Below are 11,522 nucleotides of genomic sequence, written 5' to 3'. Positions count from 1 at the left end.
CCAAATTTAGTTTAGAAAAAGAGTACATTTTAATACACTATCTGTAGGAGGCTGGCCTGGTTTGTAGTGGGTACCTTGGGTACTTACACCTAAAACCAGGTCCAGTTATCCCTTATTAGTGAAATGCAGTAGTGTTCTAGCAGATTAGGCTGATAGAGGTAGCTATAGCAGAGCAGCTTAGGCTGAACTAGGAGACATGCAAAGCTCATGCAATAGCACTTATAGTTACACAGTATTTATGCACAAGTAAAGACAATAATCAGTGTTACAAAAATAAAGGTATTTATTTGGGTGACACAGTACCAAAAATATCTTAGAGACAATACTCGTGGAGGTAAGTATTATACACAATATATACTCTAGATACCAAAATTAGACACGTACATAGTCATAGAACACTGCAAACAGTAGGAAATCCTATAAAATGCAATGGGATAAAATAGGTCTAGGGGCAACACAAATTCCCCCCTAGACAAGTGTAGTGTGTGCAGAATCGCTGGGAGAGTAAGAATACAGTAAAGTTAAGTAAATTACCCCAGAGCCCAGAAAAGCAGGAGTAAAGTACTGCAAGTTTCGTTATGACACACTACACCTCGTTTTTGGGATTTTGCAGCAGCCAACCAAGTCTGCAAAGAACAACTGCTGGATTATTGGACCTGACCTGCAAAGGAAGGGGACCAAGTCCAGAAGTCGAAAGAAGTTCCAGGAAGGACAGGAGCCCCTGCCAACCCAGAAGAGGGTGCAAAAGAAGAGTCCCTGGTTAGTAGAAGACTGCAGAAATGCACCCTAGGAAGATGCCAGCGGGTTCCTGTGTGATGCAAAAGATGTCCCACGGCATGAAGATAATTGCAGATGAGATTTCGCGTTGGAAGGTGCCAACAAGCCTTGGCTACGACAAAAGTGTGGTTTTCATCAAAATGGCACTGGATGGACCCAGGAGGGACCTGGGAGCCCCACCTCTGTGTGAGGAGGAAGAGGGGGCTCTCAGCACTTTAGAGAGCTCTCAGGGTGCCAGCCAGCACCCCCGAAGCCATAGGATCCGGGTTCAAAGGAGGTGCAAAACACGGTTGATGCAGCACAACAAAAGAAGGTCCCACGGCACCGGAGAACAACTCAGCGAGTTGAGTGTTGCAGGGTGGAGTGTTGTGGACCTGGGGCAGGCTGTGCACAAAGGAATTTTGCAAATAGTGCACAGAGGCCTCAGGAGGCGAAGAAGGCACAATACCCAGGGGTACCATCGTTCTCGTGGAAGGCTAGGTCTTACTTCCTCCAAATTGCATCAGCGGGATCTCAGGACAGTCTATGTTGATGATGTTCACCCTCTGTGTCCTTAGGAGCACGCTCGTTGCCGTGAGAGGAGTCCTAGAGTACCCGTCATTGCCTTGGAAGGTGCTTGCTTGGAGCAGGGGAGTGACTCCATCATTCCACTGGAGATTTCTTTGGTCCTTCTGGTGCAGGATGAAGACAGGGAGTCCCCAGAGCATGCACACCGTGGAAAATGTTGCAGTTGCTGACTTGGAGCTGAGGTTGCTGAAGAAAAGTGTCTCTTGTGGACACTTTGTTGCAGTTACAGCGTTTCTTGGAGCAGGCTGCGGCTGACACGAGGTCAGAAGAGTCTGAATTTGTTGCTGAGGATTCCTGAAGGAAAGCAGAATCTGAAGAGAACCCACAAGAGAAACCCTAAATAGCCCTGAGAGGGGGATTGGCTACCTTATCAGGTATGGACCTATCAGGAGGGGTCTCTGACGTCACCTGCTGGCACTGGCCACTCAGAGCCCTCCAGAGTGCCCCCACACCTTGCAAAGCAAGATGGCTGAAGTCTGGGACACACTGGAGGAGCTCTGGGCACTACCCCTGGGGTTGTGATGGACAGGGGAGTGGTCACTCCCCTTTCCTTTGTCCAGTTTCCCGCCAGAGCAGGGGAGAAGAGGTCCCTGAAGCGGTGTAGACTGGTTTATGCAAGCAGGGCACCATCTGTGCCCTTCAAAGCATTTACAGAGGCTGGGGGAGGCTACCCCTCCCCAGCCTGTAACACCTATTTCTAAAGGGAGAGGGTGTAAGACCCTGCTCCCAGAGGAAATGCTTAGTTCTGCCTTCCTGGGACTGGACTGCCCAGACCCCAGGAGGGCAGAACCCTGTCTGTGAGGTGGCAGCAGCTGTAGCTGCAGTGCAAGCCTCAGAGAGCTGGTTTGGCAGTACTGGGGGTCCATGGTGGAGCCCCCAAGATCCATGGAATTGGCTCCTCAATACCAGATTTGGAATGGGGGGACAATTCCATGATCTTAGACATGTTACATGGCATATTCGGAGTATCATTGTGAACCTATACAGTATATAGGTATTAACCTATATGTAGTGCACACGTGTAATGACGTCCCCGCACTCACAAAGTCCGGGGAAATGGCCCTGAACTCTGTGGGGGCACCTTTGCTAGTGTAAGGGTGCCCTCGCACTTAGTAAGTTTGCACCTAACCTTCAGCAAGTGAAGGTTAGACATATGTGACTTTTGAGTTACTTAAGTGCAGTGAAAATGGCTGTGAAATACTGTAGCGTGAGCACTATTTCACACAGGCTGCAGTGGCAGTCTTGTGTAAGGGTTTGTCTGAGCTCCCCTATGGGTGGCAAAATAAATGCTGCAGCCCATATGGATCTCCTGGAACCCCAATGCCCTGGGTACCTAGGTTTTATATACTAGGGAGTTATAAGGGGGGGTCCAGTATGCCAATTGAAATTGGTAAATGTAGTCACTGGCCTACAGTGACAAATTTTAAAGCAGAGAGAGCATAAGCACTGAGGTTCTGATTAGCAGAGCCTCCGTGACACAGGCACTACACAGGCATACACATAAGGCCACATACTATGAGCACTGGGGTCCTGGCTAGCAGGATCCTAGTGAGACAGGCAAAACACACTGACACACACTCACAAACAGGCCAAAGGTGGGGGTACTTTCCTACATTATTTGACACCAAAATGACAAAAATCCAATTAGTAGAACTGGGGATATACAATTTTAAAGGTTTAGTTAAAAATTGTGCTTAAAAGCACAAAGTGCCAACTGTGGTTATCTGGTTCCGCCAGACCGGGACAAAGTCACAAGTTCATGCTGACCATGATGAAGCGTGGGCTGGCTACAGGGACCAAATTAGACCCGTTGATGATTGTACCATATGTACTTCATGTGGGGTGGTGCATCATGTATCAGCAGTTTTGAGTATCAATGCGGAGTCCTGTGTCGAAGTGCCACTCCAAGTCGGAGCTGATGAAGAGGTGGAAGGGTCACACTGGTTCAGATGAGGACCACAGCTAGGCTGGCAGACCACATTTGTCCCCACTTCCAAAGGTCCAGGACTGGGGAAGTACCACCTGGGAGTTTAAGACTCGGAGCAAGCAGAGTCCAAGCGCAGGGTCAAGGTGATTGTAGCCTCTTCTGTCCCTGATCCCAATCAAAATTTAGTACTTATTAAATGTAATAAGGTAACTTAATGTTATCCTATTGGAGAGGCAGGCCTCTCAGTAGTGAAAAACAAATTTGTGAGTTATTTATCACCAGGATATGTAAATCGTAAAGGTACATGTCCAACTTAGCTGCTAGAGACTTCTAGTTACAGACTCCTTATGTTAGAATTTCCCCCAGGCATCAGCCTGGATCCGGAGATTTTTCTTCGAGCAATACCCTTGTGCGTCGGTTGACTCCGTAGTCGCCGTGATGATGTCCAGAGTAGTAGATTGACGACGCCTTCGCGCAGTGACATCAGTTCTTTTCTTTCTGCACCACGCGTTGATCTTGAGAAGAGCTACCCTGGTCTATTTTTTGACGGAATTCTACCATTTTGTCGAGTTTTTGTGTTAAATTTGGTGCATCGAGGATGTCCCCAAAGACCAGTTTCAAGCCGTGCAAGGACTGTCATCATACGATGTCGGTGACGGATCCTCATCGGGTTTGTCTGTGGTGTCTCGAGCGTGACCACGACCCGAAGTCGTACTTCGAGTGCCGGGCCATTCACTCGAAGGCTTTGCGGGAGCAGTTCCTAAAGCTCCTAGTTGCCCGGCACTCGACTGCGTAGGTTCCGGTCTCGCTCTAGAGGAAGTTCTTGAGTTCTGTCACAGAGTCATCACCACTCTTCTTCCAAATCCTCGGGTCAAGGTGAGAAGAAGAAGTCGAAGAAGTCCTATTGCTCTCCGACTTCACCCCGTCGCTCGGCCGACGGTATGTGGGAGGAGCGTCCATGCACAAGGCCTCTGTCCTCAGAGCCTGCGTCTGTATCGGCTCTGCGCTTCCCCGAGTTTCCCAGAGCCGGAGCAACCCCAGCCCAGCTTAAAGAGTTTTATGAGGCCATGCACCTCATCTTCGATGGGCCTTCGGGTTCCGTGTCAGATGACCCTAAATTCCTGACCCAACTCCCCACGTCTGAGAGTCTTGTAATCTAGACTTCCTCTTCTTTAGGCGCATTCCCTTCTGCGCCCCCACGACAGGGAATCCAAAACGCTGGAACAGTTTGGCAAGAAGTTATTTTCTTTCTCCAGTCTTGCACTGCGGTCTGTCAACAACACATGCCTTTTGGGCCGCTATACCCACTCTTTGTGGGATACGGTTGCGCAAGTCCTGCAGCAGGTACAAGCTGTGAACGATGGGAGAGATGTGGCAAAGTTCACAATCTGTTGTGGGCTGGACACAACCGACTCTATGGGCAGATAGGTTGCTACGACGGTGGCCTTTCGACGCCAGGCCTAGTTGCGTACTTCTGTTTTTTCTGGGGATGTCAACAGTCACTCATGGACATGCCCTTTGATGGCTCACGTCTCTTCAGAGACAAAGCAGACTCGGCCTTGGAGAGATTCAAGGATTCCTGGGCTACTGCTCCGTCCCTCGTCTTTCCTCTGCCCCTCGCCCCCAACAGTAGGGGCTCCCTGTCTCGTCCTCCACCCATCTACCATGCCACCCATGCTGTTCAGCCTCTGCGTGGCCGGGGATGCGGAATCCCATGTGGCCGTGGGACAGGGAACCAGAGGTCTGCCCAGTCCACCTCTGCACCCGCTGAAGCCTCCAAACCCTCCTAGTTGGTCACCTCATTACCGTCCAGTTGGTGGAAGGATTCGCCATCACCTGCCCCACTGGGAAAACATAATCACGGACAGGTGGGTTTTGCAGGTAGTTTGAAAGGACTACTTCCTCCCCTTCGAATCTGCTCCACCAACCATGCCTCCATCCTTCAATCACCTTCCAGAGGATCATTTGGCGCTTGTCCGCCAGGAAGTCGCAGCTCTCTCGGCCAAGGGAGCTATAGAAAAGGTCCCTATGCCAGAAATAGGTTGTGGTTGTTATTCCTGCTACTTTATGATACCAAAAAAGGACAAGGGTTTACGTCATATCCTAGACCTTCGGGACCTAAATTACTTCCTCAAGAAGGAGAAATTCAAAATGCTCACCCTGGCTCAGGTTCTGTCTGCCTTGGACCCAGGAGACTGGATGGTAGCGTTGGACTTGCAGGACGCTTATTTCCACATCCCCATCCTACCTGCCCACAGACGTTACCTACGATTCGTGGTAGGTCGTAGCACTTTCAGTTTACCGTGCTCCCTTTCAGCTTTACCGGCGCCCCTCGGGTGTTCACCAAAGTGATGGCAGTGGTTGCAGCTCATCTGTGCAGGTTAGGGGTCTCAGTCTTCCCCTACCTCAACGACTGGCTGTTGAAGGCGGACTCGCCCCAGAAAGTCATCTCCCACCTTCATACTACGGCGAACCTCCTGCACAAGCTGGAGTTCACTATAAATGTGCCGAAATCACACCTGACTCCCTCTCAGACGCTCCCTTACATCAGAGCTGTTCCGGACACAGTGAGGTTTCAGGCTTATCCTCCCGAAAAGTGAGTCCAGGACATTCAGGCTATGATTCCGATCTTTCAGCCTCAGTCTTGGGTTTCGGTGAGACTGACGCTGAGGCCGCTGGGAATCATGGCCTCCTGCATCCTACTAGTAACAGATGGCAGATGGCATATGTGGGTCATGAAGTTCCAGTGGGCGCAGCAACAGGGGAATCTCTCCGACATGGTCCAGATCTCTGAGGGGACTACGAAAGATCTGCAGTGGTGGCTTTCGAATCCGTACTGGGTACACGGCAGATCCCACTCCCTTCCCCAAACAGATCTCTCTATAGTGACAGATGCGTCACTTCTGGGTTGGGGTGGCCACATGGGAGAGGTGGAGATCAGAGGACTCTGGTCTCCGGCGAAATCTGGGCTCCATATCAATCTTCTGGATCTCCGGGGGATCAGGCTTGCGTTGAAACCATTCCTTCCCTCTCTCAAAGGGAAAGTGGTGCAGGTGTTCACGGACAATACTACTGCCATGTGGTACTGCAACAAACAGGGTGGAGTAGGGTCCTGGACCCTTCATCAGGAGGCACTACGCCTCTGGACATGTCTGGAACATCAGGGCATTACCCTAATGGGTCAACATCCGGCGCGTTCCCTCAATACCAGAGCGGACGAACTCAGCCGTCGATGCACAGCCCATCACGAATGGCGTCTCCATCCGGAGGTGGAGCAAGGTCTCTTTCAGCAGACGGGTACTCTGGGACTCCTCTCACTTTGTTAGATCTGTTCGCCTCCGCAGAGAACGCGCAATGTTAGCTGTTTTGCGCGTTGGAGTTTCCAAGGCGGAATTCACTCTGAGATGCTTTTCATCTCGAGGGTAACTCCAACCTCCTTTACGCCTTTCCGCCTATACCTCTTCTGCCCAGAGTTCTCAATAAAATCAGGAATGAGCGGGCCCAAGTCATCTTGGTGGCTCCGGAATGGGCAAGGAGGGTATGGTATCCAGAGCTCTTGAGCATGTCCATCGATCCTCCAATCAGACTGCCTCTTTGGGCAGATCTTCTATTGCCGCAACAGGGGATGGTTCTTCACCCGAACCTGTCCAACCGCCGCCTACATGCATGCAGATTGAGGGGAGACAGTTGACAGCTTTTGCACTTCCACCTGAAGTCTGTGATGTTATCTTGGCAGCCAGGCGTCCATCAACCAAACTGTATACACCTTTCGTTTGAATAAGTTTGTGGCATGGTGTACCCGAGGTTCTTCTGTTCATTCTTTCTTTGGCCCAACAGGGCTCTGCTTTGGGCACCCTTAAGGGGTATTTATCTGCCAATTCGGCCTTTCTTAGGCTACCTGATCAGCCCTCTCTCTTTAAATCTCCCATTGTAAGTAGATTCCTCAAAGGACATACCCATTTATTTCCTCCAACTCCGTTTATCATGCCTCAGTGGGACCTTAATCTTGTCTTAACTTATTTGATGTGTACTCCCTTTGATCCAATGCATAATTGCCCCTTGCGGCTCCTCACCTTCAAAACTGTCTTTCTTGTTTCTATCACCTCTGCTCGCAGGATGAGTGAGCTTCAGGCCCTTTCCTCAAAACCTCCATCCTTGTCGGTGCACCCTGACAAACTAATTTTGCGCACTAAGGCTTCCTTCCTTCCTAAGATGGTTACACCCTTTCATGTAGGCCAGTCCATCCCACTGCCTACTTTCTACGCACCCCCACATCCTTCCCATGAGGAGGAGAGACTACACCATCTGGATCCAAAAAGAGCATTGGCGTTCTACCTTAATCGTACTAAAGATTTCCGGGTGGACGATCAACTCTTTGGGTATGTGGGTGCGAAAAAAGGGAAGGCGGTGCAAAAGCGTACCATCTCTCAATGGGTGTTTCTTTGCATCAAAATGTACTACGCTTTGGCCAAGAAGCAACCTCCTGAAGGCTTGCGTGCTCATTCCACCAGAGCAACTGCTGCTTCCACTGCGTTAGCACGTGGAGTTCCTGTCCTGGATATCTGCCAGACAGCTACGTGGGTGTCCCTGCACACGTTTGCTAAGCACTACTGTCTGGACAGTCTGGTCCGTCGGGACGGCTACTTTGATTGTTCGGTCCTGCAGGACTTCCTAGTATGATCTTGGTTCGCAACTTACCACCGAGGATGGCATTGCTTGGGTATCTATTCTAAGGTAAGGAATCTGCAACTAGAAGTCTCTATCAGATGTACAAGTTACTTACCTTCGGTAATAAAATATCTGGTAGAGACATATTCTAGTTGCAGATTCCTACCCCCCCCCACCCATCCTCCCTGCTTGCGAACTGATTTATAGGGACAGGGTTTCCCCCTTTCAGGTCCTTAGCTCTGGTGCACCAACCTCAGTGTTTGTAGCGGCTCTGCGCTTTGGCGTGGGAAGTCGTTTAAAGAAACTGGCTTCCCTGTGTGAGGGCGGCGTCTATGTACTACTCCCGACGTCATTACGGTGACAACGATGCCCGCGGAGTCGACCGACACCACCTACCGACGCGCAAGGCTATTGCTCGAAGAAAAATCTCTGGATCCAGTCTGACACCTGGGGGGAAATCCTAAGATAAGGAATCTGCAACTAGAATATGTCTCTACCAGATATTTGGTTACCGAAGGTAAGTATCTTGTACTTTAATTACAATGTACCTTGCCCTATGGGCTGTTTAGGGCCTACCTTAGGGGCAACGTATGTGAAGAAACAGGGAGTTTTAAGCTTGGTAAAGGGATTATTTTGAGATGAGAGTGAAGTACAAGAATAAGGCTATCATAGTGCCGCTAGATTATTTTCTCTCTAAGTTATATTTCGAGCACAGCATGTGAAGCTCTAAGCCTGCCTTTCAGATTCCCCCAGGAGGACATCAACCCTCATACCTGAGCAAAGGCCTGTAATCTGCATCTGCAACAGGGCATTCAGCATCTAGTTGTAGGTTCCTGGCCGGAATCTCCCTCTTGACGTGTACTAGGACTAGGAAGTGTTTTTATAACTAACTCGCAGATGTTCTCAGAAAATGTCCCTACGTAAGGATGTGTATTTTCTACGAATACTGGAGACTAAACTTCTACCACGTTTACCAACAATGTACCAGACTGTAGCCTTGACTGAAGCACAGGGCGATCAAGAATGCATTATTTGAGAACACAGTGCTGAACTAAGCTAAACAGTGTGATAGAAGAAATTAAAACAAGATTGTAAAACTGGTTACTGTAAAATAACAATGCGAAGCTGAATAAAATATATCGAGGGCAAAGTGCACAGTGGCCTAATATGATAAACTAATGTGCATGAAGCTATATTAAAAATGGCTACACTACAATGGATTCCCTTGAAGCTTCCTTATTAAACAGATGTATTCTGTGTGAGTGGTACTGCAAGGGAGTTACCATCTGAGCTATGATGTGTGTGCTTTAAAAGACAGTTACAAACAAATGCACAACATACAATCTGGGTGTTAATAAAACCTAAATTTAAAGCACTTTTTTTTTTTGTTTTTACCGTAAAGCTTTTTGCACATTTTATAGAAGCCTATCTTATTATGTGTGCAATGCAAGTGTAGAATAATGACATGCATATTTACAGGCCTTTCTGTTACAGACTGACGTCCTAGCACTAAACATACACAAGTCGCATGTTGGAAAGTGCCCCTTTTTGTATGGCCATTAACACACTTTTTTTCACTAACGCTGATGGTTGTACCTCTGAAAGTGCTACTATTGGTGGTCAGGGGTCCATAGGCGAATAACCTGGGCATTCCAAGGTTGCCAAGTCTTTTATGGTCCCACTGAAGAGTGTCATGTTTGGTATCAAACTAACTGTCTTATTAAACCTGACTTTATTCCAAAGTCAGATTTAAACTTAGAGGTTGCCCCAGCCTCTACTGTGTCCTGCCTGGCAGCCTGCAGTTGCCAAGACAGGAATCTGACCCCCTGCCAGGACGTCTGAATACTCCCAGAAGTCTGAAGCAGGGGCCTGCTTGGCGGGAGGTGTCACATCACCGCCTGAAAGGATTGTTAGTGCAGTGGCACATCAAAGCGGTGAGCTTCAAATCCCACAATGCCTCTGATATGAAAGTAGGCTGTCCCCCAGGGGAGAACAAAGGCATGCCCTTGCCCCCAGGCACATTTGCACTGGGGAAGCAGGAAAATTAGGTAGTCAGGAGGGCGTACACCAAAAGAAGGCTAGCCACACCATTGGGGTGGGATACCTGGTCTATACAGTTGGAGTTGGGGTCTGCCATTTTGGTAGAATTGAGGGTTCTGTGTAGGAAAAGTGGCACACACCCCTGGGTGTGGTCACTTTAGGGGCTGATTAACTGCTGTGACTGGTAGCCCATTGGCTACTTGTACTGACGCCCATAACACCCCTAAATCTAGGATTCAATGGGCACCAAATCTTCAGATCTCATTCGACTTTCACCAAAGTACAAAGCAGAGACCTGAATCTGCAACTTCAGGAACCGCACAAGGCAAAAGCGCGATACCTTGCCCTGTGGTATCCACCCTGAAACAGCACAAATGTGACTTGTCCTGGCCCAGAGGCAGGTTCCAAAGCAAAAGGAACTTCTTTGAGCACCAAAGACAACTCCAGGATTCCTTTGGACTAAAAATAATAGTCCCTTGCAGCCCACGGCAGAGCACACTCCTGAAACGAAAAAATCACTGACCATTGGCCCTGCTGAGGGATCACCCAAAAGTAAATGGTCTAGGGCTTTGTGGAAAATGTAGTTCTGACCTCCAGCAAGTTACAGGCGGCTGCTATTTCCCCCCTAATTCCAGGACGTTGAAGTGACCTACACTGTGTTTGCTACTGCCAAGGCTTGTTCATGGCGAGGCAGGCTATCATTACCTTTGTTTGACTCTGCATCTTGTGAGAACGCCGCAGCACCTTCAGCCATCCACCTCATTTGCACCGTTGTCGACTTATTGCATCTGTTTCCTCACCAGCCCTGTCTAAGTGGCAAAACCAGCATCCCGTGGCTCCTGCTTCAACACCAAGGACAGCCAGGTCAGTTCTGCACCCGGGCCATATTAGCCTGTTAAAATTCCACAGACTGTTGTGGCGTGGTTCTGGGATACGCAACACCTTGGTGGTAGTTTCCACTAGACTCAGCCTGCAAATGACTAATTGTCACTAGTCGCTTTCTTCATTGACTGCAACGTTAAAGTTTTACAGTAGTGAATTGCACGTATTTTTTTTTTTTTCCTTCAAAATCCATAACTCCGGTTATACTGATCCGATTGATTTGTTCTGGTTTCTTGATTTATACTAAATTTGGCTCTTTTTATGAATTGGGGTCAGATTTCTTTAGAGATGTCTACTACTTAGTGTCCATGTTGGTGCTCTGAAATGCTTAACACATGTTATTCTTGTAAAATGTGACTGCTATGTGCTCCACTACTAGGACTGAGCTAGCTTGGGATTTATTGGGAATCCATAGGGCCCAGTTTGGAATATTGTGAGTTGCATAGTGAAGCCTAACCAGACTCACTACATAGTTCTCCACTTTCCTGCATCCCTATTCTCCACCACACCAACCAGGTTTCAGTTCTGTGGCTCTCCTTTTGCACACACAGTGCATTTATTAATAGAGGTTTCATAATTTACAATAGTGCATTATTTTGAATGTAGTTACCTGAAGGTGACAGACTGAGAAAAGTTACATGATATATATATGTTTCTTTAA

Source organism: Pleurodeles waltl, chromosome 4_2 (assembly GCF_031143425.1).
Source record: "Pleurodeles waltl isolate 20211129_DDA chromosome 4_2, aPleWal1.hap1.20221129, whole genome shotgun sequence".
NCBI lineage: Eukaryota > Metazoa > Chordata > Amphibia > Caudata > Salamandridae > Pleurodeles > Pleurodeles waltl.
This window is presented reverse-complemented; position numbering follows the sequence as displayed.